Raw genomic sequence first — 25,956 nt, forward strand, 5'->3', positions numbered from 1 at the left:
AGCAGGCAGAACATTAAGGAGCACTTTCAACAGAACAAACAGCTGGAGGGGAGGTTTTTAAAAACTAAAATTGATCTATATTGTATTATTCACATAGGCACGACAGTTTACTGAAAAGCCTTCTACGCAAACTAAGAAGCTGTATGCTTCTTGCTACGCCTTTAAAAGGCATCCTTCAGTGTATGACTATCCAAATCAAGTCAAAACCGGGCTCCACTGATCCCTTGAAGAAAATCCTATCAAGTGAAAAACGCTCCTCACAGCTCATAGCCAGGGTCCTCCATGTAAGTCAACAGGAATTTTAAATCTCGACCCAAACAACAAATAGGATGAAATAATTAGGCAGCATATACGTCTTCAAAAAATCGCTACACGTTTTTGCAAAAGCAAGGAGCGCTCTGCTGGCAATGACCTAATTACTAGAATAAAAGCTGCGTATCTGACAAAGGGAAAGAAAGGACCCGCTGCTTCATACATAATTTATTAAGATTTCCCACAGCATTCAGGTTAAGTCGCGGACCCAAGCATCTCTTTGTGATGTTAAATATTTGTAAGAAGTCAGCGGATCCCCGGGCGCAGGGAACGCGCAGCGCTCCCCCCAGAGCGCTCCCTGCCAGGCCCGCTCGGCGCGGCTCGCCCTTCCCGGCGAGAGGGACGCGCTGCGGCAGCGGAGGCACCGCCGCCCCCGCCACTAACAAAGCCGGGCTGCTGCCACCCGCGGGCAGCGCCTCGCCGCCCCCCGAGGGGCACCTCCGAACGCCGGGCAGGGGCTGCCCGCCCCGAGACCCCCGCCCGCCTCCCCTCCCTCCCTCCTCCTCCTCCTCCTCCTCCTCCTCCTCCTCCTCCCAGCCCCGGAGCCCGCGCTGCGGGGCGCACGGCCGCACCGGGGCTCCGCGGCGGCTTTGTGCCTCTCGCCGGCGCGGCGGGCTGGTGGCTCGGTCCCGCCCGCAGTGGCTCGCCGCCGTGCCTGGCCGCCCGTCTCCCCGGGCGCGGGGTTTCCCCCCGCTCCGCGCCGACAGCCCTTTCTCGCAGCCCGGTGGGGTGGGTTTCGGGGGGGGGGGGGGGGGCCGGAGGCTTTTTTGGCCACAAAAGCCGCTTTCTTCTCCCTTCCCTGCGGCGCCGTCGCCTCCCTGTCACAGGCGCAGGGAACCGCCCCGCCCCGCCTGCCGCTGCCGCCCGGGTGCGGCAGTCCCGGGGAGCCGCCGCCGCCGCCGCCGCCGCACTCACCCCATGGCCACGGCCGCTGCGCCTCCATCCCGCCGCCCGCGCCCGGCCCGGCCCGGCCGGCCCCGCCCGCGCCCACCGGCTGCGCCAGCGCCGCGGCCAATACTACCCCGCCGGTCACGTGCGGCCCGGCGCGGCGGCGCGGCCAATGGGGCGGCGCGCCCCTGAGGATGCGCCCGCCCCCTCCGCGGCGAACAGCTGCGCCCCCGCCCCGCCCCGCGACACCGCCGCAGGCGGAGCCGCGCCGGCGGCCCGATCGGGAGATGCGGTTCTCGGCACCGGCGCGGCCAGGGGCGGCGGGGGGCCACTGCGGCGGGCTGCCCCGCGCCCCACCGCCGCCCGGAGGGGCCGAGCGCTCTCCCGCGGCCAACCGCGGCAGGCGAGGCCCGGGGCCGGGAAGTTAACGGGGAAGGAGGCTAGCCGAGCTCGGGCGCCGCTCCGCGCGAGGACGCCATGCTCCTCGCTGGACAGCCCTGCGGCCGTCCCCGCCGGCGCACACCGCCGCCGGCCTGAGCCGTCCCCGGCCTGTTACCACCTGCTGCGCACGCATGACGTAAAACAGAGCCTGCGATTTCTGTCCATGCACACAGGCTTACGTGCCGTGCCAGCTGCTGGGTGGGTTTTGAGCCGCCGAGCAGGCAGCAGGACCTTTTTTCCGACACAGAAGCACGCGCAGCTGTATGTTCGAGCACCAGTGCTCTGTACAGCCCTGGGCAGGAGACCTGACACAGCCTGCAGAAATTAGCTCGCAGGCATCGGCACGGCTCCAGTTGTGAAGATGATGATGATCATTCGTTCTCCTTTCAATAAAAGTAGACAAGGACTAAAGACCGTGTCGGACTACGATCTTTTGAATTTATATAAAGGCAAATACTTTACTTTTATATGAAAACGAAACGAGGTTCTGTATGTACTAGAATTAAAACAGTTCATCTAATTTTTAAAGTACATACAGACAGTGCCTGTGAAAAAGGTGACCTGTAGGCGTATCCTTCAAGGGTATCTCAGACCTATTTGCAGTTCAGTAAAAATACTGTTTTCATGTGCTTTTCAGACATAAAGTTGTCACTGCTACTTGCTAGTTTAATAACAGATCAAGAATGTATATGTTTAAGCTATACCAAACTACAACAGTCAGTACCAGTTTTAGTGATGGGTTGGAAAAAGTCCAAAAGACAGATAAACAAACAAATCAATGAAACTATTTTAGAATCTTCTTTCAGAACTGATCTCTCTCCAAGGATAAGGAAGTAACAAAGTATTCATGAAGATGACTTAAAACCCTACACAGAAGCACACTACTGAATACAAGAGACAGCAGAAATTAAGCCATATTTCAGCTGTTTGAGTTTGTAGTCTGTATTTTCACTTTTTAAAAAAGGTTAACTAGATAACAGGTACTATGGGGATGTTGTTTAAAAAAAAAAATCCACCTCTAATATAAAAGGCAGCTTTGTAGAAACAGCACAGTATTAAGCCTTTTTAATCCTCTGGAAGTATTCAAGAATAAATCTACGGGCAGTGCAGTCCATCTCAACAGAATAGTGCGTGATAGAAAACATCTGAAAAAGTGCAATGGTTTCTCAGCTAGAGCAAATGAACACCCTTCCCTGTGGCACTTCACATGAATTATGCAGTTACACACTTATACAAGTGGACATAAGGATAGATAGCTCATTAAAAACATGTATCTTTACGTGCCTGAGGAAATTTCATTTTTCCTATAATCATTTCTTTGATTTGTATGAAACAAGCAGGCTCATGATACCTCATGGTTGGGACCAGACAAAATTAAAGGCATGACAGACCTGTGTATGCATGTGAGCAATTGCACCAGATACTTAAATACTACTACAGATTTCAGCGGTTTTCTCATGGCTCCTTTTTCTAGTCATAGAAGGCAACACTCCACTCCCAGCAAAGATGTTCTTTACCAGATAACCTTTCATCAAACATCTTCATGATTAAGGAGATGTGTAACATTATGTCATCTGCTACCTTCAGCATAGCATCACACACAATCCTCATTTGACTTCCATCAGTATGGCTAACTATAGAGGTTCTGTCACTTAAGCTGTTAAGGCACATCATTTTAAACAAAAGTTCAGTGGGCCATATTCAAGGGTAAGTGTTTCAGGCTATATGATTTTTTGCTACAAAGCTTCTATTAACTACAGCAATAGTTGACATCCCTCTGGTTTTTGATCCACTCAATTTCATTTCACAGAGACCAAGTTCACATTCCCTCAGCTGTAACAAATTATCACATGACTCTTAACAGGTTTAAAGTTTAGAACCTAGCTAGGCATTAGACCTAAAGACATCTTTCTTTGTATCTTACTGATGTAGTACTGATATACACCACTGTTCCTCCCCTCAGAAAAGCAAACAGAAATGCTCCCGGTTTTTACTGTGCAGCTCTCTCCATCCTAAAATTATTTACATTAGCATAAGTGTATACTCAAATAAGTATGGACATAGCTCAACACCTACCTTACCAGTTGGCAAGTTGTTGCAATATGAGTTGTGGCTTACATACCAATCAGGTTGGTCCAGTAATGGTTTTAAATCATGTTCAGAAATTGCAAGTGCAACGCAGTCTGGAATGAGTACTTTGCGCAAAGACAATACCAGAAAACTGATGCCAAAGAAAATGCCACAGAAACTGAAATCCTATACACTTTAAAGCTAAACTGAATACTTCCAAGTGAAAAACTAAGCTCAATGCGTACAGTTAATTTTCTAGAATCCAAAATGGGAATATCAAAGATCGAAGGCTACATAATGTATTCCATTCGTTTACACGCATCATACTGCATTTTCTGCAACTCTGAAAAACTAACTATAGCTCTCACTTTGTGAAAAGATCCTTGTTAGTCTTGGTACTGGTTAGTCCTTTCTGAGCGTGGTAGTCACAAGCTGCGTAAGTTTGAGTAAATTCAGTGCTGATGAGCATGTTAGATTCACTGCTCTATAGCGTGAGGTCCCATATTTATTTGCAGAACAAGCAGACCATAAGCAGCAGCACAAATTCTCTAATATATTCTGCCAAGATGACAGCTGAGTAGGAGGCAGAAAGCTTTCCCTTCCTTGCTTATAGTAATGCCCATTCTGTTATGATTTCATAAAAATGGTAGCTTATGTTTTGTGTCTGTCACATGCACTTGCCTCTGAAGCAAAATCCAACATTAAGTGAAATACCGTTTAAGAAACAGCGTGTTATTAGTAATAACCTTTCTCACACTGTACCTTCCAGTGGTGTTAAAACATTGATATACAGCCAAACAGGTGAATGGTATTGCTACACATACTTTTTTTCTTTCAAAACTGCTTTCTCTGTGCAGTATGGAATTCTGCTAATAAAACTGATACCAATGAAACAGTATTTGAATAAAAAAAGGTCAGGCTCTCGGGAAAAAATGAAACACAGAAAGGAATTGTACAGAGAAAAGTCTTATTTAGACTAAGTTTATTTTTGGTTAGTTACTTTCTATCTGGCAGAAGGAACAAGATGGCTTTTTCATTTTTTGAAAGATACCATCACCATGACAGATCTACCAATACCTGCTCTGTATTAAATAAAAACTCCTTTAAAATCCATCAAAAGAATGAAATCTCTGCATGGAAGCCATCAAATCTCAGGGACACAACATTTTAGTACTGAAAAATATCAGCTCAGTTTCAGTATTCAAAATACAATTACTTCTATTATTTGGACAAGATCCCTGCAGTCTACCCAGCACAGCATTCTCAAACAGCCTAATGAGAATTTGGCTCCAGAAAAGGAACTGGCAATCTTTTCCTAGAATATTTTATGTAATCCATGCACTAAGTATTTCCCAACCTTTTATTGCATTTATAAAAATCCAGTCTGAGACCAACTAAAATTGTCACAACCCTGTTTCCCCCCACTACTAAGTAGTGCTAAATAGAAGCTCTGAGCAGATTAAGATCCACATTTTTAAAAATATAAAGGACATTCCTCAAAATATTTATTTGCTTCATAAAATCAAGACTATTACAACAGCAAATGCAAGAGGTTTTCTGGTTTTAGATAACTGGCTCATAAATGGGACAGTTTTCTGTGCCTTCACAACCTCACCCTCTGCAGCAGTACCCTTCTCCCTAGCAGCTTTTAACTATTTAATATAATGAAAGTGATTGATATTTCATTACTAGTCATTGTACGTGCACAGTACTACTTACCTCAGAGACTCCGGGCAGTGAGTGGGTTGGATAATGAGTTAAATTCTCTCTCTGTTGCCAGGCTCTATGGCTGGTATTACTCGCAACTGTGAAGTGTAGTGGTGCCAATTAAAGAGATCTTGCCTTCAGAACTTTGCTTACAAGTGTCTTACACATTGACTTACATAAGGCTGCACCTTTTAGAAAAGTGCTATAAACAGATTTTATTAACAAAATAAACTGAAAACATTTCACATCTGTTTTACATAGATGCAAATTTCATCTTGACACAAGACTTGATAAAATATTTTAGCAGCTGCTATAACCAAAGATTGTCTCCTGCCCTTCAACCTTATTTAAAAAAAATCTATGAAGCTGAACATGCTCCCTGCTTCTCATTTCCTTGGAAATTGTGAAGTTGCTTTCACCTCTCACTACCACACACAGACTGTGTATTGTTGCCTCTGAGCCTTGTCCTTACCATGTGACTAGGATCAGTGATAGTTTGTATATACACATACTGGGAATACTCATAACCTGCTCCCATCAGCAGTAACGCCAGTGTTTTCACCACGAAAAGCTGTATTCCTACTTTGTCCATCAGGAATCTCTCAGAAATGCTGCATATTATTTCCCCATACAGATGACCTCCAACTATGAGGATTAGAAAGATCATCAGAAAAAGAGGTTTCCTGCGGATCAAGAATCTAAAGGACCACCTTTCTCATGCAGATGCAGAAAGAATGGAGAAAAGAACTGTCACTGTTCCTAATGCATCATCCAGACCACATGCACTCAACTCTTCTGACACTAGTCCTACAAAAATAAAGTTTCTGTACTGAGAATAGAGACCCAGAAATCAAGTTGTTCAGTTAAGATTTTCTATTATACTAATGTACTAAAATTCCACTTTTTTTTTTTCAGAAGGCTGTGCTACACACATTCCTGAACTTGAGATTTTTCCAGAAGCAATGAAATGATCTGTCTTTCACAGGGGTCAATTAACTACCAGAAAGTCATGTAAACAAGCTAAATGAGAAAAGCAGAAAAATGCATGCCTTTAAATTACTTCATAAATAAGCCAGACATACAGAAAGCTATCACCTGCTCTTTAAATCCTTCACTATCTCATGCTCTCTATTGTTTGCCAATTCCTTAGTTTTGTCCAGAAGTACTGCCTTCTTCCCTCTCACTGAAGTTTTTCCATCTGCATGCAGGTTTCTTCCTGCAACTTAAAGAAATGAAGCTTCAAGGAGGAGGACTGCTTCCTTTCTCAAATCTGTTAGATCTAGTACAGAGCTATGGCCCAACCTGTAGTATTGGTCACGTATGTTCTAAAAAGAGTATAAAAATAACAAGAAGAGTTTGCATAGCAAACCATTAATCCGTTTACCTATTCTTCTATCTCAGCTACATAATAAACCCCATCTGACAAACTTTGTGTGGCACTACCTATGGTTTCCTCATCCTCTAATTAAAAGCAACAGAGCATCCCAGTATATCATCGCTTTGTTTCCTCTACTGCAGCTCTTTCAGGCTTGTAAAGTAGTTTACTATTATCTGTGTACTGTAATTACCACTTCTTACTTCAGCCATGCCTTGTGTTTTCTTTCCCTTCTAACTAGCTGCATGTTGTATTTTCAGCCTTCCTTTTATTTACCTTTCTTTTCCACCTCCTCTTAATACTATGACAAAGCATGACAGTTGTTAGGCCTCATTTCTAAGGGACTTTAATTTAGAGTACAAGTCTTTATCAGAAATATTTCTGTTCAAATATAACAAAATAAGTTCTTACTTCATCTGGGCCTCACCTGTAGGACACGAGGAGGTAGCAAGTCAGAGCAATGCTGTGCAGTACCTCAGATGAAAGGCAACAGAGAAGTTCAATACATACCTACATCAGCTCTTGCTTTCCCCAGCTAACCGCAGATACCTTCATCTTACCCAGTATTAACATTGGGCATTAATTTTCACAAAGATTTCTCTTTTTTAAAGGGAAAAACAATCCTATCCAAAAAGCTCTGTTGCAACAACGAAAAAGAAAGATGAAAAAGCTAAAAGGCAGAAAATAGAAATGGATGGTGCTCACTCAATCCTCTAAAGGGGTGGACTTATACAAAAATTTGGAAAGCTGATTTTAAAGATGCGAGCTAGAAAACTTACCATCTGTCTGTAATGTGCAGAAAGTGAATTCACACTGACCAGATAAACTAAAGAGTTGACTTTCAAGCATAGTTTAGTTTACTCCACTGATTCATGCATGTGCCTACCCACTCATTCCAAACCTCCAGCAAAGTAAAGGCTTATTCAGCATTTTTGGAAAACTGTAATTGCACCTTCTAACCCACCTTTAATGCCATTTCAGTAATCTGTTAGCAGTATTGAAGGCTGAACATCTTCCATATAAAAGCCCTTGTCTAGCATACCTCAGGGATTCTCTGGGGAAATTTTTTCAGAGGAAAAGCTCTTCCTAGAAGACTCTGTTCATTAATTAACACAGATTTCTCCTCTTTTCCGCATCTGGGCCACAGAGTAGAAAAATATTAAATGTTTAAACAAAGATCAAGAATTTTATGTTTTCCAATGTTTCTTGGAGAGTGCCAGGCTCTGGATCTGCCTGGTCACCACTAGACCTATCTTTTGTAATCAAAGCACTCTGTCGTAGAACACTTTGTCCTTAGCTGTCGCACAGCTCTTGGCTCTGTTTTACCTTTTTACCCAAGGCTGCACACCCATCAGCTGCCCAGAGACTGATTAAGGGTCAGACCTAGTAGAAGAAACTGAGCACATACCTAGAATACTTAGAGTGGCCCGAGTTCCAAGACAAAGCCCTATTTTGCTTCTTCTTAATATTTAGCATCAGCCGTAAGAAGTTAGAGTATTCACATCTATACATGACAAATGGATGAATGCCCATGCAAATGCACGATCAGATTCAGTTTCTTGTTACACTGTGGTTGACAGAGGTCACTGCTAAAAAAATAGATACTAAACCTTCATTATTAGGAGAAAATATCCTAAGGTATTATAGACTCCTCAGAGTTTTTTAAAAACAATCCCCACTCCAATGGTGGCAAACTTAGTGCCTGCAAATGAAGGTAAGCTGAGATCACAAGAATTTTAAGCATTTCCCACACCACTGAAGGGGTTAATTTTGCAAGCTAATTACCCCAGGTGGCAAGAGAAAGTCTGCACAGTGGGTACTACTTGTTCTGACAAGGAAGAAAAAACAGAAGACATCCCATGTCATTGGCAAAAACCCCTTTTGTCACGTGAACAGAAAACCAAAGTCCTTCTCCAGAAACACAATCGGCAGTAATTGAAATTTTCTTATTTAAGATTATGAACTAATTGCTCCCCAGTCTCATTTCTTACTTTTTCCACTTTCCCTGAATTTTTTGCCCTATCTTGTGACATGTCTTATCCCTTGGAAATTTCACGTGACATTCATATCATGGCACTCATTCATCATGTGATCAAACATGCATGTGACTGAAGTCATCTGGATGAGTTACTTGACTGGAACCAGATGTGCACCCGCCACATAGAAGGGTACACCTATGCTTCAGTCATGTGATAGAGCATGGCCACTCCATCAAGTCCAAGCACTTCCATGAAAGGCTGTATAGCATGACTTCACTGAAAACAAGTAAGCTACAAGAGCAGGGGCTTTCTAGTCCACACGTGCCTGATACTTTCCTGATATTCTTTTATTTACTCTTTATCACCTTTCCTTTCCCCAAGAGTAAATGCTGGCAAGCGCTAGTAGTGACCCTCATGAAAATCTTATTCCCCAGTTCAAATTCCTGGTAACGTTCTACACCACAGGCTATGAGCAATGTAATTGCTTCAGAACAAGAATCATGTCTTTTTATGGGTTTGCGGTTTGCCCAACACAAAGCAGTTCTGATGCTTACCGGGCTTCTAGAGACTCCTGCAATATAATTACATAACAACCTAGGAAATGCAGAACAGAGGCAAGAATGATGAAAAGCACTATCCATCCATGTTTACAAATGGTGCAATAAACTTAAAAGAATATGAATTGAATAAAATAAACAATTCTTCTTCAAACAGTGAACTAGGTGGCAAATGCCCCCAAGAACAATTACTTGGCTTTGTAAAGAACTCCATCACTTATAAGTCACAAGTCAGAAAATTTTCAAGCAATAAACACTGATTGAGCAAGTAACAAATTCATATCATACATTCCTATGCTATCTATATTCAGAGCAGTTGACTTTAAAGGCAAGAACTAATATATTGGCAGAGAGTAAATATAAAACTTAACCCCAGTATGTTGAAGGTAGACATTTTCCCATTATTCTCTGAACAAGTTAAAACATTCTAAAACACCCAAGACTTACAAAACAGTGAATTACAACCAGGCTTTGTCATTACAACTAGCTTCAGGTCTTCCTTGCTGCATGCATACTAGGCTGTTACATGGACTTTTCAGTACCTTTACATCATTCAAGGCACTACCTGTGGAAAAAAAAAAAAAAGAAAAAAAAAGACCTGGACATCTTGCTCACAAGTAAAATTGAGAGAGAGATTTGGAACAGTATAAAGACAGTCATGTACAGACAACTACTTTTTCATGCAAATAAAGCAAGACACAAAACCACTCGTTTTAGAGGAAGACAAGCTCTATTTCTCCATTCAATTCACTCTTTTCAGCTTCCAGCACTTGAAACATTTTTTGGAAAAAGCTCTGTGAATCAAGTCCAGTTCTCAAGGTCTTAACAATGACATTTAGACATTTAATTAGCAAGCCATCACTTGGACTGGCATCTAAACCTTTTGTCAGAGACCTAATTCCATGCCAATTCAAACATCCCATTAGTCTTATATTAACTAACAAGAAGTCTCATAATATTCTCGCTACTTGATTGCACTGGCATGCATTAACACAACAGCTGAGTGAATCTAACTGAATGCAAAGACATAGACTGACAGTGTACACATGTTAAAGTAGCAAGGATGTTCTAAGACAAAAATATAATAACTACATTCATGTATGAACTCTGTGCATACTCTGTGCTTCCTGGTAGCCTGGATACAATTATGACATCCAAGTGGGAAAAAAAAAAAAAAATCTGATAAAATTAAAACTGTTTCACTGATTCACTGTTTCACTGATTCCAAGCTGAGTTCTGATCTTAAACCTTTCTGGAGCTCATTCTGAACCATATTTAGAGACTTACACATGTGAATTAAGTACCATTATTCTATGTTGGCATTTCTACCCAGAGTCATATTCAGTATACAGAATATTGAAGAAGTCATGAACATATATAACAATACCTATAAACAAATAAGCTACATTTGGAACCAAAGAAGAAAAAACACATTAGCTAATGCCCCTTTTCAGCTTGTACTTCTAATTTAGATCTGCAGTTTCCACTGAAATAACAACAAAATATAAAATGTAGAAAAATGGTAGATCAAGTGGCAGGAAGTCTGTGGGGTTTTTTCCTGCTCTTGCGGAAATAGGAATTTTACAGAGGTTTGAGTCACCACTCCACTAGACTGAGCTAAAATTAGAGTCCTATACAATGAAAGGCTTGTAGTTGAACAATTTGAATACCAGGGAACAAAATCCCAATAGAGTCATTCTGCTGAAATACAGGGGAGGAGGAAGACTGGTACCAAGAAAGATTAAAGAAATAGACATATAAGGGAATTAGGAAGTATTCAGAGTTGTGCTTAATCCTAGTATTGATAAAGTCCATAAACAAAATTTTTGTTACATGGTATTATTAAAAAATCAATTTAGATTTGTGTTAAAAAGCAACAATATGGAAGGAATATGGCCATATATTAGGTTTTGCTAACCTCAGAATCTCATGTATCTCTGCACTGCCTGCTGACGCTGTCTTCTTGGCAGCAGTAGGTGCCAATTATAGCGTCAAGGTTACTGGCACCAAAGCTTTTACTCCAAAACTGCTGACAAGGAGGCTTCTGACGCCAAAAGTAAGTAAATAAGTAAATTCTAACATAATCAGCATTTTTTTTTTGTTGGTCTAGATCCTGGTGTATAGCACCTGCTCACAGCCAACAATTTTACCCAAATTTTATTCCACAGCCAACCCTTTAATGACTAATACAGAGTAATCAAGGAGACTTTACATGAGCCCTTGGATCTCAAGTTCTGTGGGAAAAAGCTTAGAAAGAGTAGACATTTTGAATGCACATCTTTCTGAGCAGAAAATACAGAAGTTGAAAACAATCTCAGTGAGACAATGCAAGCATTTAGCTCCAGAAATCCCATTATTCAAGGCGTGTACAGTGTTTCCTTTGCAGAATGTCTAATTCAAACACCTAAATCTCCACCACCACCCCCCACACATAGCTGAATTCTAAAAAAGCCTAACCAACAAAACAAAACCTAACAAAAAATAAAACCCGAACAAAAGAAGTAGTTCTGGGTTCAAAAAAACAACTTCTGTCTTGTATCCCTTCTACTATAGTAAAAGAACCACAGCTACTTAGCCCTTTATGACCTATGCTTTGCACATCATAAATGGGAATTTTCTACTCGAAGAACTCCTAAACATAAGGAAAAGAAACACTCCTTTCTTGGGCCAAGTTTTATGGGCACTGGAAGGGCACTACAGCAGGACTGATAAAATACAAACTTCTCTTTCAGAACGGAAGCTGATTTCTCTTTGTCATTAAAATGAAGCTCCTACCTACCTATTTGAAGCTTTTGCTGCATAGCAACATGACAAAATGGCCAGCATTTTCACCGAAAAAGCAGGTTGCAACATGATACTAAAATTTCAAATCAGGCACTAGATCAGCTACAGGAAAGGTATTTCTTACTGAATAGGCAAAAGCAGAGTGAAGGTCACCCACTTCCTTAGGCCCTTACAAGGCATTAAGCAGACTTCTGACAATGTTTCAAAGCTTTGGGAACTAGAAATCAACATTTAATTGCAAGAAAAAGTTCACAAATGAAGGCATGATAAATTGCTGATCTAAAGAACAAGCTTCTAGACCAATGTGACCAACCATCAAGACCAATACGAGTACTAAAAGACCCTGCAACAAGAAAAAATATTTTCAATTATGTTTTCAAAACACCATCCTATTATTGGATGGTGTTTTGAAAACAAGTAACCACAGAAAAGGATATTTAATCTGAGCAGCACAAACAAAGATATATAGACAGTAGCAGTGATGTACTCAAGCCACCTTAAAAAGGCCACAACGGTCTTGTGAAACAGGATGCCCTCTGTATAAACTATGCATGCCTTGCTAACAACCGTGCCCCTGAAGAAGAACTAAAAGACTGATAAGAAGGGAGCATCCTACCCCAGGAAGTACTGAAAGTTGCATAATTGCTAATAGGCATGAAGTCAGCAAAGATCTTCAGTAACTGGGGGAAGGTAAAGGCAGCAGGGGGAGATCGTGACCACCGACTCAATTCAAGACGGAAAAAGTCTTACCCACCCCACCCCTCCCTGAGCATGCGCTGTAGAATAAAAGAACACTGTACCTTTAACTTGAAGTGGGGAAAACTTCAGCCCAATACAAATTGTGGTAGATTAGCAACTACCAATAAGAGTTTGGGGGAGGAACTTTGGAAACTAAATACGTAAAACTAAACTGTATAAATTGCTTGCCTGTTCAGGTATAAGGTGTGCTAGCTTTGTGGATTACCACCTAGCTTCCATCTTTGCGCAAACATGAATTGCAATAAAATACCTCGGCTCTGTGTGTACATTGGCCTTTCGCACACCGGGTAAATGACCCACTTTTGGGACAACAGCAGTATTACACTAAGATGGGACAACGCTGACAGACTTGCCCAGTTCATCTTGCTGCACCTCATGGGGAGGAGAGAAGTGAATGGACTCCAGCATGCACCAACCTGTTATTAAGGGACTCTATTGGCTCCTCTCCTACAGTTAGGCAGTAAGCGACACAACAGTGCAACACTATTGGTAAAAGAGGTATTTTCTGATAGATTAATAAGGGAAAAGGGAAAAAAAAGTCTTCAGGGAAGTAGCAAGTATTTGGGGGGACATTTTGTCCCATTTGGGCTCTGCGTAAGACGCATCAAAAGATACGCAGCAGTAGCATGACTTCATTCCTACGCGTTGTTTTTGTAACAGAGACATTCCTCATTTTGGTGTATGAAACACTGGGTTATTATTTCATTTCTACATGTTGTTTTGTAATGAAGGGAGACATCCCCTCATTTTGGTGTATGGAACGCTGGGTTAGAATTGGTACTGATATGGGCAATGCTACTTCTCTGGAGACTTCCCTTTGTTCTCTGTTAGAAAGCACCTTGACAAATTGGAAAAAGTTTGGAGGGGATCCCCTAAAGAAAGTTAAATTAAAAGCTTATTGTACACAATGGTGGCTGATGTATGAATTGGAGGATGGAGAAAAAGGGCAGAGAATGGATCGTTGAATTATAACATTATTTTACAATTGATGTTGTTTTGTAAAGGGATGGATAAATGGGGTGAAGTTGCATAAGTTGATTTGTTTTTGTTTTAAGACGTGATCATGAAACACATAAAAACGTAGAATGTTGATGGATGATGCTGATGGAATGTATTAGCAGAAAGTATTAACAGAAAGGAAAAGAAAAAGAATTATTGTTTTGGAAAAGAATGTAAAATGAAGTGTGTTCAGGACACTGGGGAGGCTGAAGATGTGTAGATGTTGGTCCCACAGGGGAATCCGGTTAAATGTAGAATGAAGAGATGAGAAAAGGAAATCACAGGATAGTAGTGAGAGTGAAGATGAAGACCAGCCCACTTCCAGCTCAAGAGTGGGGAGAGAGAATTTTAGCCCAATCTCACGGAGAATGAGGGGACAGCATCCCATTATACAAGCTCCCTTGAGACAGGCAATGAGGGTGGAGGGACAGCCAGTATTTGTGTATGTCCCATTCACTACCTCAGATATATTGAATTGGAAGCAATCAGTGGGGTCCTATCAAGAAAATGCGGAAGGAATGCCCACAGAAAGAAAAATTATTTGCTGAATCCTCAGGAAAAGGGGGGCCAGAATCAAGTACTAACCTAATTCACTAGGGACATCTGACACTGCGTGAAGGGGACAGGAGGAGAATATTGAGATTTCCCCAGCCAATCCCCTTGTTCCCATAAAGATGGGGAATGAAGTTATAAATCTCCTGATAGGTAGCAGAGCAACCTATTCGGTAGTAAGTAGCTGTAAGGGGCCTTTAAGTAAAATGTATATGCCAATTGTTGGGGTCACAGGAAAGTGAGCTTTTAGGCCATTTTTAAAACCTATGGAACGTACAATTGGAAATACTACTTTGAGTCATGAATTTCTATATAAACCAGAATGCCCCCTACCATTTTGGGGATGAGACCGATTGTGTAAACTGGAAGCACAATTAACATTTTTTGATAAGTCTATTCAGCTACACATGCCTGAAGAGACAGCATGGAGATCTCAGTTGTGTCTATTGACTGAAAAGAAACAAGGAGACCAGAATCCCAGAGAAAATTTTAGGTGCTGTAATACTTCTGGTATGGGCCTCCAAGAAACCTAGACGAGCCAAGAATGCTGCTCCAGTAAAAGTCAAATTAAAACCAGGAGCCCAACCAGTAAGAAAGAAACAATTGAAGGGATTTTTAGGAATGGCCAGACAGTGCCGGCTATGGATTCCTAGTTTTGGACTGATTGCCAAACAGTTACATGCTGCTCTAAAAAGACCTGAGGGAATCTTGGAATGGACAGCAGAATGCTGTACGAGTTTTGATGAAATTAAAAGAAAGTTGATGGAAGCTCCCACTTTGGGGTGACCAAATTTAAGAAAACCCTTTCAATTAGATGTACATGAGAGACAGCAGGTGGCTCTGGGAGTATTAACACAGAAATTGGGAAATGAAAAGAGACCAGTGGGATACTTTTCCAAACAATTGGGTAAGATCAGCAAAGGCTGGCCTGCTTGCTTGAGGGCAGCAGCACTGACCATAACCTTGACTGAAGAGTCTCAAAAACTGACACTGGGCCAACCGATTACCGTGTTTGTACCTCATGCTGTATCATCCCTCCTTGAGAATAAGGGGCATCACTGGATTTCCCCGAGTAGATTAGCTAAATATCAAGCTGTGTTAGTGGAGCAAGATGATGTCACACTTTCTTTGATCTCCACTTTGAATATTCCCACCTTGCCCCCAACCTCTGAATCCAATTAATTGCAACATGATTGTCTAACCACTATTGAACGTGTATTCCAGCAGACCAGACCTACAGGATGAACCCCTGCCTGATGCGGAAGTAGAGGTCTTCACTGATGGCAACAGCTATGTACTGGAAGGAAAACGAAGAGCTGGTGTATTGGGTCTGGCTGAGATGAATTTAATTCTCCCCATAGCAGCCCTCTAGTGCTGTGCTCTGCATTAGTACCTAGAAAGGTGTGGATTAACACACCAGTGTTTTGGCTACCACTGAGCAGTGCTTGCACAGCATCAAGGCTGTCTCTCCAACATTTCCACCCTCCCTTCCCCTCACCGGCAGGCTGGGGCTGGGCAAGATCTTGGGAGGCGACATAGCCAGGACAGCTGACCCAAACTGACCAAATGGATATTCCATGCCATATGACATCAGCTCAGCTATAAAAGTTAAGTAGAGGGAGATGGAAGGGCAGGCATTGGTTATTTTACATTCATCTTCTGGAGTAACCGCTATGAGTACCAAAGCCCTGCTTCCCAGGAAGTGGCCAGACATCGCATGCTGATGGGAAGTAGAGAGTAAAATCTTTCGTTTTCCTTTGCTTTTGCATGTGACTTTTGCTTTCACTTTATTAAACTGTCCTTATCTTGACCCATGAGCCTTTTGTTATATTTCCTCTCCCCTGTCCAGCTGAGGACAAGGAGTGATAGAGCAGCTTTGGTGGGCACCTGGCACCCAGCCAGGGTCAACCTACCACACCTGGATATGCAGTGGTAACAAATGCCCAACCACTAGAAACTAAGGCACTGCCTAGCAACACTTCCACTCAAAAGGAATAGCACTGACCCAAGTTCTAGAATTAAGTAATGGAAAAAGAGTTAATATATATCCAGATTCTAAATATGCATTGGGGGGGGGTACATGCACATGGGGCAATGTGGAAGGAAAGAGGACTGTTAAACTCACAAGGAACTCAAAATATGGGATTGAAATTTTGAGACTGCTGCAAGCGGTTCTCCTACCAAAGAAGGTTGCACTAATGCATTGTAAAGCCCATCAAAGGGGAAATAGTGAAATTATAAAAGGAAAACTGGAAGACTAATTGTCTTGCTAAAAAGGCAGCTCTAAAGGAGCCAAAATTTGAAGGAGCTTTAATACCAGGGCCTTGTTTAGAATTACCACCAAAATATACTGAGAAGGAGGATCAATTAGCAGAACAAATAGACTGCTCCAAAAATGAACAAGGTTGGTGGATAACACCATTAAAGCAATTACTGATTCCTGAAAGAATGATGGAAACTTTGCTCAAGAGATTACATCAGGAGACACATACAGGAGCAGATGCACTGACAATAACTGCAAAAAGAAATCTTTTTGGACCAAAAATGCAAAGGGTAACAGACATGGTAGTAAAAGAGTGCACCATCTGCTGTGCTAATAATCCAAAAATTGGGAAAAAGGTTATAAAAGGAATTGTGAAACAAGGAATAACTCCTAGGAAATAAAGACAAATAGATTTTTCAGATTTTTTTTTACAACCTAGGTGTAACCAATATAAATATTTATTGGTGTTGGTAGATACCTTTTCTGGTTGGCCAGAGGCTTTCCCTTGCTGTACCAACACAGCTAGAGAGCTAATTAGAATCTTACTGAAGGAAATAATACTCTGATTTGGTATTCCAGAAAGAACCTCCTCTGATAACGTGCCTCATTTTATTGCAGAAGTGGTGCAAGGGAGTTCTAAGTTTTTACAGATTAAGTGGTAATTGCACACCCCTTGGAGGCCACAATCAAGTGGAAAGGTAGAAAGAATGAATCAAACTCTTAAACAACTTGCTAAACTGTGTGAAGAAACACACCTTAAATGGACAGAAATTTTAGCTTTAGCTCTTTTATGAATTCAAGTAACTCCTATGGTCAAAAAGAAAGTAAGTCCTTTTGAGATTGTGGATGGGAAAGCATATCCCATGAATTTTTTTGAACAACGAAGGAGACCAAATGCATATAAAAGGGCAGGCTGATGTTAAAGAACATTTGATTCCTCTTTCACAGACTTCATCTTCACTGCACAGGTATGTAAATCAGAAGTTCTCTCTCCTGTTGGATACACCAATTAATCCGTTCCAACCAGGGGACATCATTTACATATGGACCTGGAAAGATGAACCTCTAAAGGAAAGGACCTTCCACTCTGTTATTTAAAACCTATACTGTAGTCAAAGTGGAAGGAATAGAATTCTGGATTCCTTACATGCGACTGAAAAGAGCACCAGACTCAGATTAATAAAAGTGGACAGCCACACAGACTGGAAAACTTAAAATTTCAACTAATCAGAGGTCGTTGAACTTTGTGAGAATGAAGAACCTGATTATTATAATATCACATTTGGTACAAGCTCTAGGTCAAGAGAATTTGGTTTTACAGCTTATCCAGTCCTTTGGGCAAATCCAGAATGTTAGCAGCATAAACGCTTGTCTCCCTCCACCTGAGTCGGCAGACAATCCTTTAAACGGGGGAATATTAACTTTAGACTTAGAAAAAAGTTATGAACAACAATTGAAATAGGGTGGTTAAATAATATATTACACGGAGTAGGATTCTCCCGTACTAGATGGTTGGCAAACCTAATTAAAACTTTGATCACTGCTGTAATTTTTACAATCATACTTTGTGTTGTTTTAAGTTGTATCAAGAGACTGGTTTTACAAGCCACACTAGAGCATATATAATGACGATAAAACAAAGTAGTGAGACTTATGACACTCAAATGAAGAGATCTCAGTCTCAAAGGGGGGAAATTATGTACTTAAGCCACCTTAAAAAGGCCACAACGGTCTTGTGAAACAGGATGCCCTCTGTATAAACTATGCATGCCTTGCTAACAACTGTGCCCCTGAAGAAGAACTAAAAGACTGATAAGAAGGGAGCATCCTACCCCAGGAAGTACTGAAAGTTGCATAATTGCTAATAGGCATGAAGTCAGCAAAGATCTTCAGTAACTGGGGGAAGGTAAAGGCAGCAGGGGGAGATCGTGACCACCGACTCAATTCAAGACGGAAAAAGTCTTACCCACCCCACCCCTCCCTGAGCATGCGCTGTAGAATAAAAGAACACTGTACCTTTAACTTGAAGTGGGGAAAACTTCAGCCCAATACAAATTGTGGTAGATTAGCAACTACCAATAAGAGTTTGGGGGAGGAACTTTGGAAACTAAATATGTAAAACTAAACTGTATAAATTGCTTGCCTGTTCAGGTATAAGGTGTGCTAGCTTTGTGGATTACCACCTAGCTTCCATCTTTGCGCAAACATGAATTGCAATAAAATACCTCGGCTCTTGTGTGTACATTGGCCTTTCGCACACCGGGTAAATGACCCCACTTTTGGGACAACAGCAGTATTACACTAAGATGTCAGCAATTTGAGGCAAAGTTGAAGTTCTTTGCAAGACTGACATCTGAATTTAGATCTACAAAGACAGCACTACTATGACCTGCATCCAAGAGGAACAGCTGAGGATGTCAGTATTTTTGTTCAGATACTGTACACACAAAATACAACTTAGTAAGATTTTGAACTTGTTTAATGAAACTATTTTGCTCCATTTTCAAAAGCAGTGTCTTGTTTCACAGTTTAATGAATCTTACCCTATTCCAAAGGATGTTATACACACACAGAGCAATGGAGGTAACTGTTGTGACTGAAGTGACGATTTCACGCAGTTAAAAAAAAACCACAAAAAACCTGTTGCGCTTTCCAACATACTCTTTTCAGATGGTTCAAGCCAGCAAGGAATTGATTTATTTTAATAATGCAATCCAAGATAAATTAGGCATTTTCTACTCCAGAATTTTTTTTAAAATACAGAAACGTTTTAAATGTTTAAATTATCAACGATAATTGAATGTTTCACTGTTTCCATTATCATTCAAATAAAAATAAAAGCTGTTACTCTATTACACTATTAGAAGAAACCTTGACCATTAAAGCATCTATTAGGATAACAAGTAGCATGACTGCTTCCTGTAGAACATGAACGTATCTGCTCAAAATCTTACAGCACAGCCTCATGAAAAGCTTATTCCTAAAGTTAGTACATTCCAGGACAGTACTGTTACCAGGTCTGAAATAACACTTCTAGAAAAATCAGGAACTGAAAGACTCTAATCTCCAAACTACTAAATTCCAATATAGGAATAACTAAACCTCCTCCTGCTCCTCCCCCCAAACAAAAGCACTGAAATACAGGTACAGCTATATACTCACCTCAATTTTAACTTGCTCTGCAGCACACTCCTTTGTTTCTCTTAATTACAACATATAACTACTCTTCTACCATCAACACCTTTTCTTATATTCTCCTTCAAATCCAAGCACAACTGGCACGAAAAGCAACATTACAAACTTCGCAAGCTTGGCAAATCAATCACTTCTGAGAACAGAGATCAGCTGCAAGGTAAGACATTGTAAGCAAGAACTTTACACCCACAGTGCAGTAAGAGCTACCTGTAACAACCTGGAGAATCATCATTATAATGATTGAATTGTAGGGAAGAACAAACCCTATCAACTCTATCCCAGCAGAGGCCACATATTTATTACAAAGACTAATTATGAAAAATGATTAATTATAAAACCCCAGAACAAGAAACACTCTTAACAACAAAAATCTCTGCACACTACGTGCCGTATTTCTTTGTTTTTAGTAACACCCCTCAATTTCTAGGAAACAATTACAACACAAAGCCACATTATATAAAACTACTAGGTTAGACAAACTCCGTGTAATAATTCTGATGTAGTAACACTTTGCTCCTGTCACTCTGAAGATTACTCTATTTCTCCAAGGACAACCCAAGTAGCAACATAGATTCAGATCTGTTCTGCTGTATATACCTGAATATAAAGTCTGTGACCAAAGACGCTCACAGGATTTTTGTCAAAAAAAAGTCTTGCAAAGACAATCTGATGCGTAATTTCCACTAAAGCCATAGGGATACATTTAATATTACAGTACTTCTGATTTTCACCACCATGTTGGAACCTTATTTCTTATTTATATAACCACATCCTCAGTCTACATTTTTATTCACACTAATACTTAACTGATTTGGGGGAATATGGAAAGGTAAGAAAAATACTGCTGTATAACAAAATAAATCCCCCAAACACAAGAAGAAACCCAAAACACAAACAAATCACACATCAGGAGACAAACCAAAATAAGGAACAGGAATCCACTTATGCATATACAGTGACAGCTGTAAGTTCTATCCTGACACACTTATTCAGACATTCAAATAATTTTATTAGAATCATAGAATCGTTTAGGTTGGAAAAGACCTTTAAGATCATCAAGTCCAACAGTAAACCTAACATTGCCAGGTTCAGCACTAAACCATGTCCCTAAGCGCCACATCTACCCATCTTTTAAATACCTCCAGGGATGGTGACTCAACCACTTGCCTGGGCAGCTAGTTCTAATGCTTGAGAATCCTTTTAGTGAAGAAATTTTTCCTAATATCCAACCTAAACCTCACCTGGTTCAGCTTGGGGCAGTTTCCTCTTGTGCTATCACTTTTTACTTGGGAAAAGGGACTGACGTGCACCTTGCTACCACCTCCTTTCAGGTACTTGGGGACACCTTATCGCTCTCTACTCAGCCTCCTTTTCTCCAGGCTAAACGACCCCAGTTCCCTCAGCCACTCCTCATAAGACTTGTGCTCTACTAGACCCCTCATCAGCTTCGTTGCTCTCCTTTGGACATGCTTCAGCACCTCAGTGTCTTTCCTGTAGTGAGGGGCCCACAGCAGAAGACAGTATTCGAGATGCAGTCACACCAGGGCCGAGTACAGGGGACAATCACTTCCCTAGTCCTGCTGGTCACACTATTTCTGATACAAGCCAGGATGTTATTGGCCTTTCTGGCCACCTGGACACACTGCCAGCTCATATTCAGCCAGCTGTTGATCAACAGCCCCAGCTCTTTTTCCACCAGGCAGCTTTCCAGACACTCTTCTCCAAGCCTGTAGCATTGCATGGGGTTCTTGTGACCCAAGTGCAGGACCCAGCACTTAGCCTTGTTGAATCTCATACAACTGGCCTTGGCCCATCGATCCAGCCTGTCCAGATCCCTCTGTAGAGCCTTCCTACGCACAAGCAGATCAACACTCCTGCCCACCTTAGTGTCATCTGCAAACTTACTGAGGGTGCAATCAATCCCCTCATCCAGGTCATTGATAAAGATATTAAAAAGAACTGGCCCCAATACTGAGCCCCAGGGAACACCACTTGTGACTGGCCACCAACTGGATTTAAGTCCATTCACCACACCTCTTTGGGCTTAGCTATCCAGCCAGTTTTTTTACCCAGCAAAGAGTACGCCTGTCCAAGCCATGAGCAGCCAGTTTCTCCAGGAAAATACTGTGGGAAACAGCGTCAAGAGCTTTACTGAAGTCTAGGTAGACAACACCCACAGCCTTTCCCCTCACCTACTACGCAGGTCATGTTGTCATAGATGGATATCAGGTTAGTCAAGCAGGACCTGCCTTTCATAAACCCATGCTGACTGGGCCTGATCACCTGGTTGTCCTGTACATGCCGTACGATGGCACTCAAGGTGTTCCACTCCATAACATTCCCCAGCACCAAGGTCAGGCTGACAGGCCCGAGTCGGAAGTCACCCCACTAACTAAACAGGGAGTTCGCAATCCAAACACAAACTCCAGTAGAGTCTGTAACAAAGCAAGCCAGAGGGGGCTTGAGGGGAACGCTTCTTATTGATCAAATGAATTTCAATTTCTAGTATATATAAAAAAAAAGTGGGAATCTTATTTAAAGAAATAGCAGCAAAGCACAACCAAGCCATAAAACTCAATATATGACTCAATTAGCTTAAAGTTGTCCTGGCTTCAGCTCGGGTAGAGTGAATTTTCTTTCTAGTAGCTGGTATAGTGCTATGTTTTGGGTTCAGTACAAGAAGAATGTTGATAACATAGGGATGTTTTCAGTTTGCCTAAACATTACTTAGCAACAAGTCAAGGATTTTTCAGCTTCTCACAGCCAGCCAGCAAGAAGGCTGGAGGGGCACAAGAAGCTGGGAGGGGACATAGCCAGGACGGCTGACCCAAACTGGCCAAAGGGGTATTCCATACTGTGTGACATCATGCCCACTATATAAACTGGGGGTGGATGGCCTGTGGGGGGATGGCCTGGGAGGGTGATCGCTGCTCGGGAACTAACTGGGCATCAGTCAATGAGTGGCAAGCAATTGCATTGTGCACCACTTGTTTTGTATATTCCAATCCTTTTATTAGTATTGCCATTTTAATATTGTTATTATTATCATTATTGGTTTCTTCATTTCTGTTCTATTAAACTGCTCTTATCTCAACCCATGAGTTTTACCCCCCCCCCCCCCCCGTTCTATCCCCCATCCTACTGGGTTGGGGGGGAAGTGAGTGAGCAGCTGCATGGTGCTTAATTGCTGGGTGGGGTTAAACCATGACAAAGTGAAAGGACAATGAGACAAAGTAGGCATGTTTGAGCAATATAACTAAATTTCTGTATAAAAATTGTTTGTTTATTGGATTTTTTAACCCTATAAGAAAAATTATTGCTTAGTTCTAAAGAGATTCTTAGCTGAAGCCCTTTAAATGAAAGAACAGCAGCAGTGTGGGATCTCCATAGCAGGGGTTTCAGAGAGGAGAAAAAGCTCATGTGATCCCAAGAACCTTTTTGCATTAATAAAGGGAAAGCCAACTCACACAATTTATGCTTTCATGATTTCTTTGCACTCTTGTCACACAACAATGAGAAGTCCTAGTTTCCTTCCAGTTCCCTCCACATGCCAGTTACTACAAAAAGGCCAATCTACTAACAGCCAAATTCAGTTTTGTGAAACTCAGCACTTTTCAGAATCTATTTAAAGCAACCAACACTCATACCAGTAACTGCACAAACAAGAAAGCTTTTTATTGATATCCAACTTCCAGAAAAAATACACAATTTTCACTCAAAGTATTTAATCTATGTGTGAAAAGCTAAGCCTTAAGTGATGCCTTACTGTGTCACCAGACTTCTATTACAGGATAAGAAAAAGTTTATCTCTTCAAAAAAACTACAGCATTAAAAGAAGCATCATTATACTATTTCACGCAAGCCTAAATTCTTTCTATTTTGAACTGTAAAGTCTATGTGAGTAAGGTCTCTGCTTCCATTAGAGGTTACTATTCTATCAATTTGCGGTTAAAATGCACCCCTGAAGAATAACACTACGCTTATGAAAGACAAATCAAAATGCTATTGATCCTTAAACTCAAGGTCTTAGTTTACCATTTCAATTGAGAAATCAAACTACTTGTGCTCTAATACAACTGTATTTACTAATTTGAAAGATACTCGTCTACTGAACTTTATTTCTCACCTTCTGAAAGTCCACATGGAAGTAATGGCATAATGAATTCTCTCTGATCTCAGAAAGCATTTATGTTTTTAAAATTTCTGATTTCCACTAGTGATGACTGACATTAAAGCCATCATCCTCTAACAAAGACACAAATGAACATACTCATGGAACCCAATTAATCTTTGGCAGTCAATTCAAATTAGCATATACTATCCTTGTGACCATGACCAGCAAGCAGTATCAGAGGTACTGCTATAGCAGCACATGGAGATAACAAAACCAAACAAGTATTATTCTTTTTAACCTTTTTGCCAACTACCTACCTCTCCCATAACTGTCACTGAAACATAGCACCCCTGCTGAATATACACCTCCAATACCTCCAGCAAATGATTACTGTGTAGTAGCTTTATCGCTCAGCTACAACTGATGCAACATGATGCAAACTTTCAACTAAAACTGAATGGCAATCATACAACCCAAGTTCTACAACAGCACAGCATGACTTGCCATTGAAATCACTATCACAGGTTATTTTAACACTGTTTTAACAGTCATACTTGTAGCCATGATTGAAGTTAATTAGGATCAAAATCCCAACAGTGTGGGTTATTAAATATCAAAACGTTAGAAGTTACGTATGTGAATCTGAAGGACTCAAAGCTAAGACTATAGAGTAGAAGTGGTTTTGCTTTGCTCATACCGGTAATAAATGGATGATGAAAATAGTATGAACATGAACAGCAAACAACTAAAAGATCCATTTAAAGATCAGTTACAACTACTTCCCACCTGAGTCCATATACATTCATTTAGTACAGTCATACTGCATTTTTAAACTTACAATGTAGACTTCATTGAAAGCTAAGCTCATAAAATAATCTTGATACATTTTTTTCTTTTAACATTTGTAATACTGATACTCTCATTAAAAGATGAAAAGTTAGCAGTGTATGTTTTATTCGCCAAGCTGGCTACCTACATAATTTCAGTCCATTAAACCACTGCTTATTCCATCACTATCCTACAAGTTACTATAAATGATACTGTGAAAACATGGTACCTTGATACAAAGAAAAGAAAAAGAAGCATTGCTTTCTACTGTTGTGTTGACATACAACAATAAAAAAGGATTCTTACCCTGAGTTTCAGATAGTGAGAGAAGACCACAGAATTAATGGATTTCTACTGTATAATGCTATGAAACAACTTCTACAGCATAGTTTGAAAGTGGAAACAAGATGCACATTATCCTAAATCAGTGCTAAACTTTCACTTGCCATTCATGATATTTCAGAACAACTTGCTACCATAAAATATTTCCAAAAGCATATATATATATAAAAATACCTGTGTGAATGATTCTGTTTATTGTTACTGAGCTGCTTAAACAAACAAGTTAACTACTATAAAACAATCCAAACTAAAGAAAAGAAGAAATTTTCAGTCTAGCCAAAATAAAGATAGCCAAATCAAAATCTTCTTTCTTGATCATTACAGGATTAAGGAAGTTTTATTGTTAACTATGCTATTTAGTTTTAAATACAATCATAAATGGATATAAATCCCTTACTTTAGAGATTATCTAGATATAAGAAGATTCTAGAAATAATCTATAAGTCTTTATTAAAAGTAAATATATATATATATATACACACACACAACACAAATATTTTTGAAAGCATACACGAGGTACTGTAAATACAAAATGCAGGTATTCATTGGGGCCAACAACTATTAGTTTAGCACCAATACAGACCAAAACAGAGTATCAAAAACTTTGTGCATACATTGGCACAGCACATTGCTGATGGTATTCATTGTACATTTTAAAGAAACTGTAGTTGTGATGTTAGTTACTTGACGAACATTTTCTGCAACAGATGCCTAGGTATCAAAACTTGACATATGTCATGGTTTAACCCCACCCAGCAACTAAGCACCACGCAGCTGCTCACTCACTTCCC

General features: G+C 40.9%; 1 protein-coding gene across 4 annotated transcripts in view; it reads right to left on the bottom strand.

The window, feature by feature from the left end:
• The window catches only part of APC (APC regulator of WNT signaling pathway), a 104,661-nt gene that overhangs the window by 76,205 nt on the left and 2,500 nt on the right, over positions 1-25,956 (bottom strand). The window contains exon 1 of one of the 4 annotated variants that reach the window (XM_052779126.1): positions 1,228-1,327. The exons of the other annotated variants lie outside the window; for them this stretch is intronic. The gene's annotated coding sequence lies outside the window, so the exon portion shown is untranslated. Of the gene's footprint in view, positions 1-1,227; positions 1,328-25,956 lie in introns of those variants that run through there. 4 annotated transcript variants of the gene reach the window in all.

This window comes from Harpia harpyja, chromosome Z, assembly GCF_026419915.1.
Source record: "Harpia harpyja isolate bHarHar1 chromosome Z, bHarHar1 primary haplotype, whole genome shotgun sequence".
NCBI classification, from domain to species: Eukaryota; Metazoa; Chordata; class Aves; order Accipitriformes; family Accipitridae; genus Harpia; species Harpia harpyja.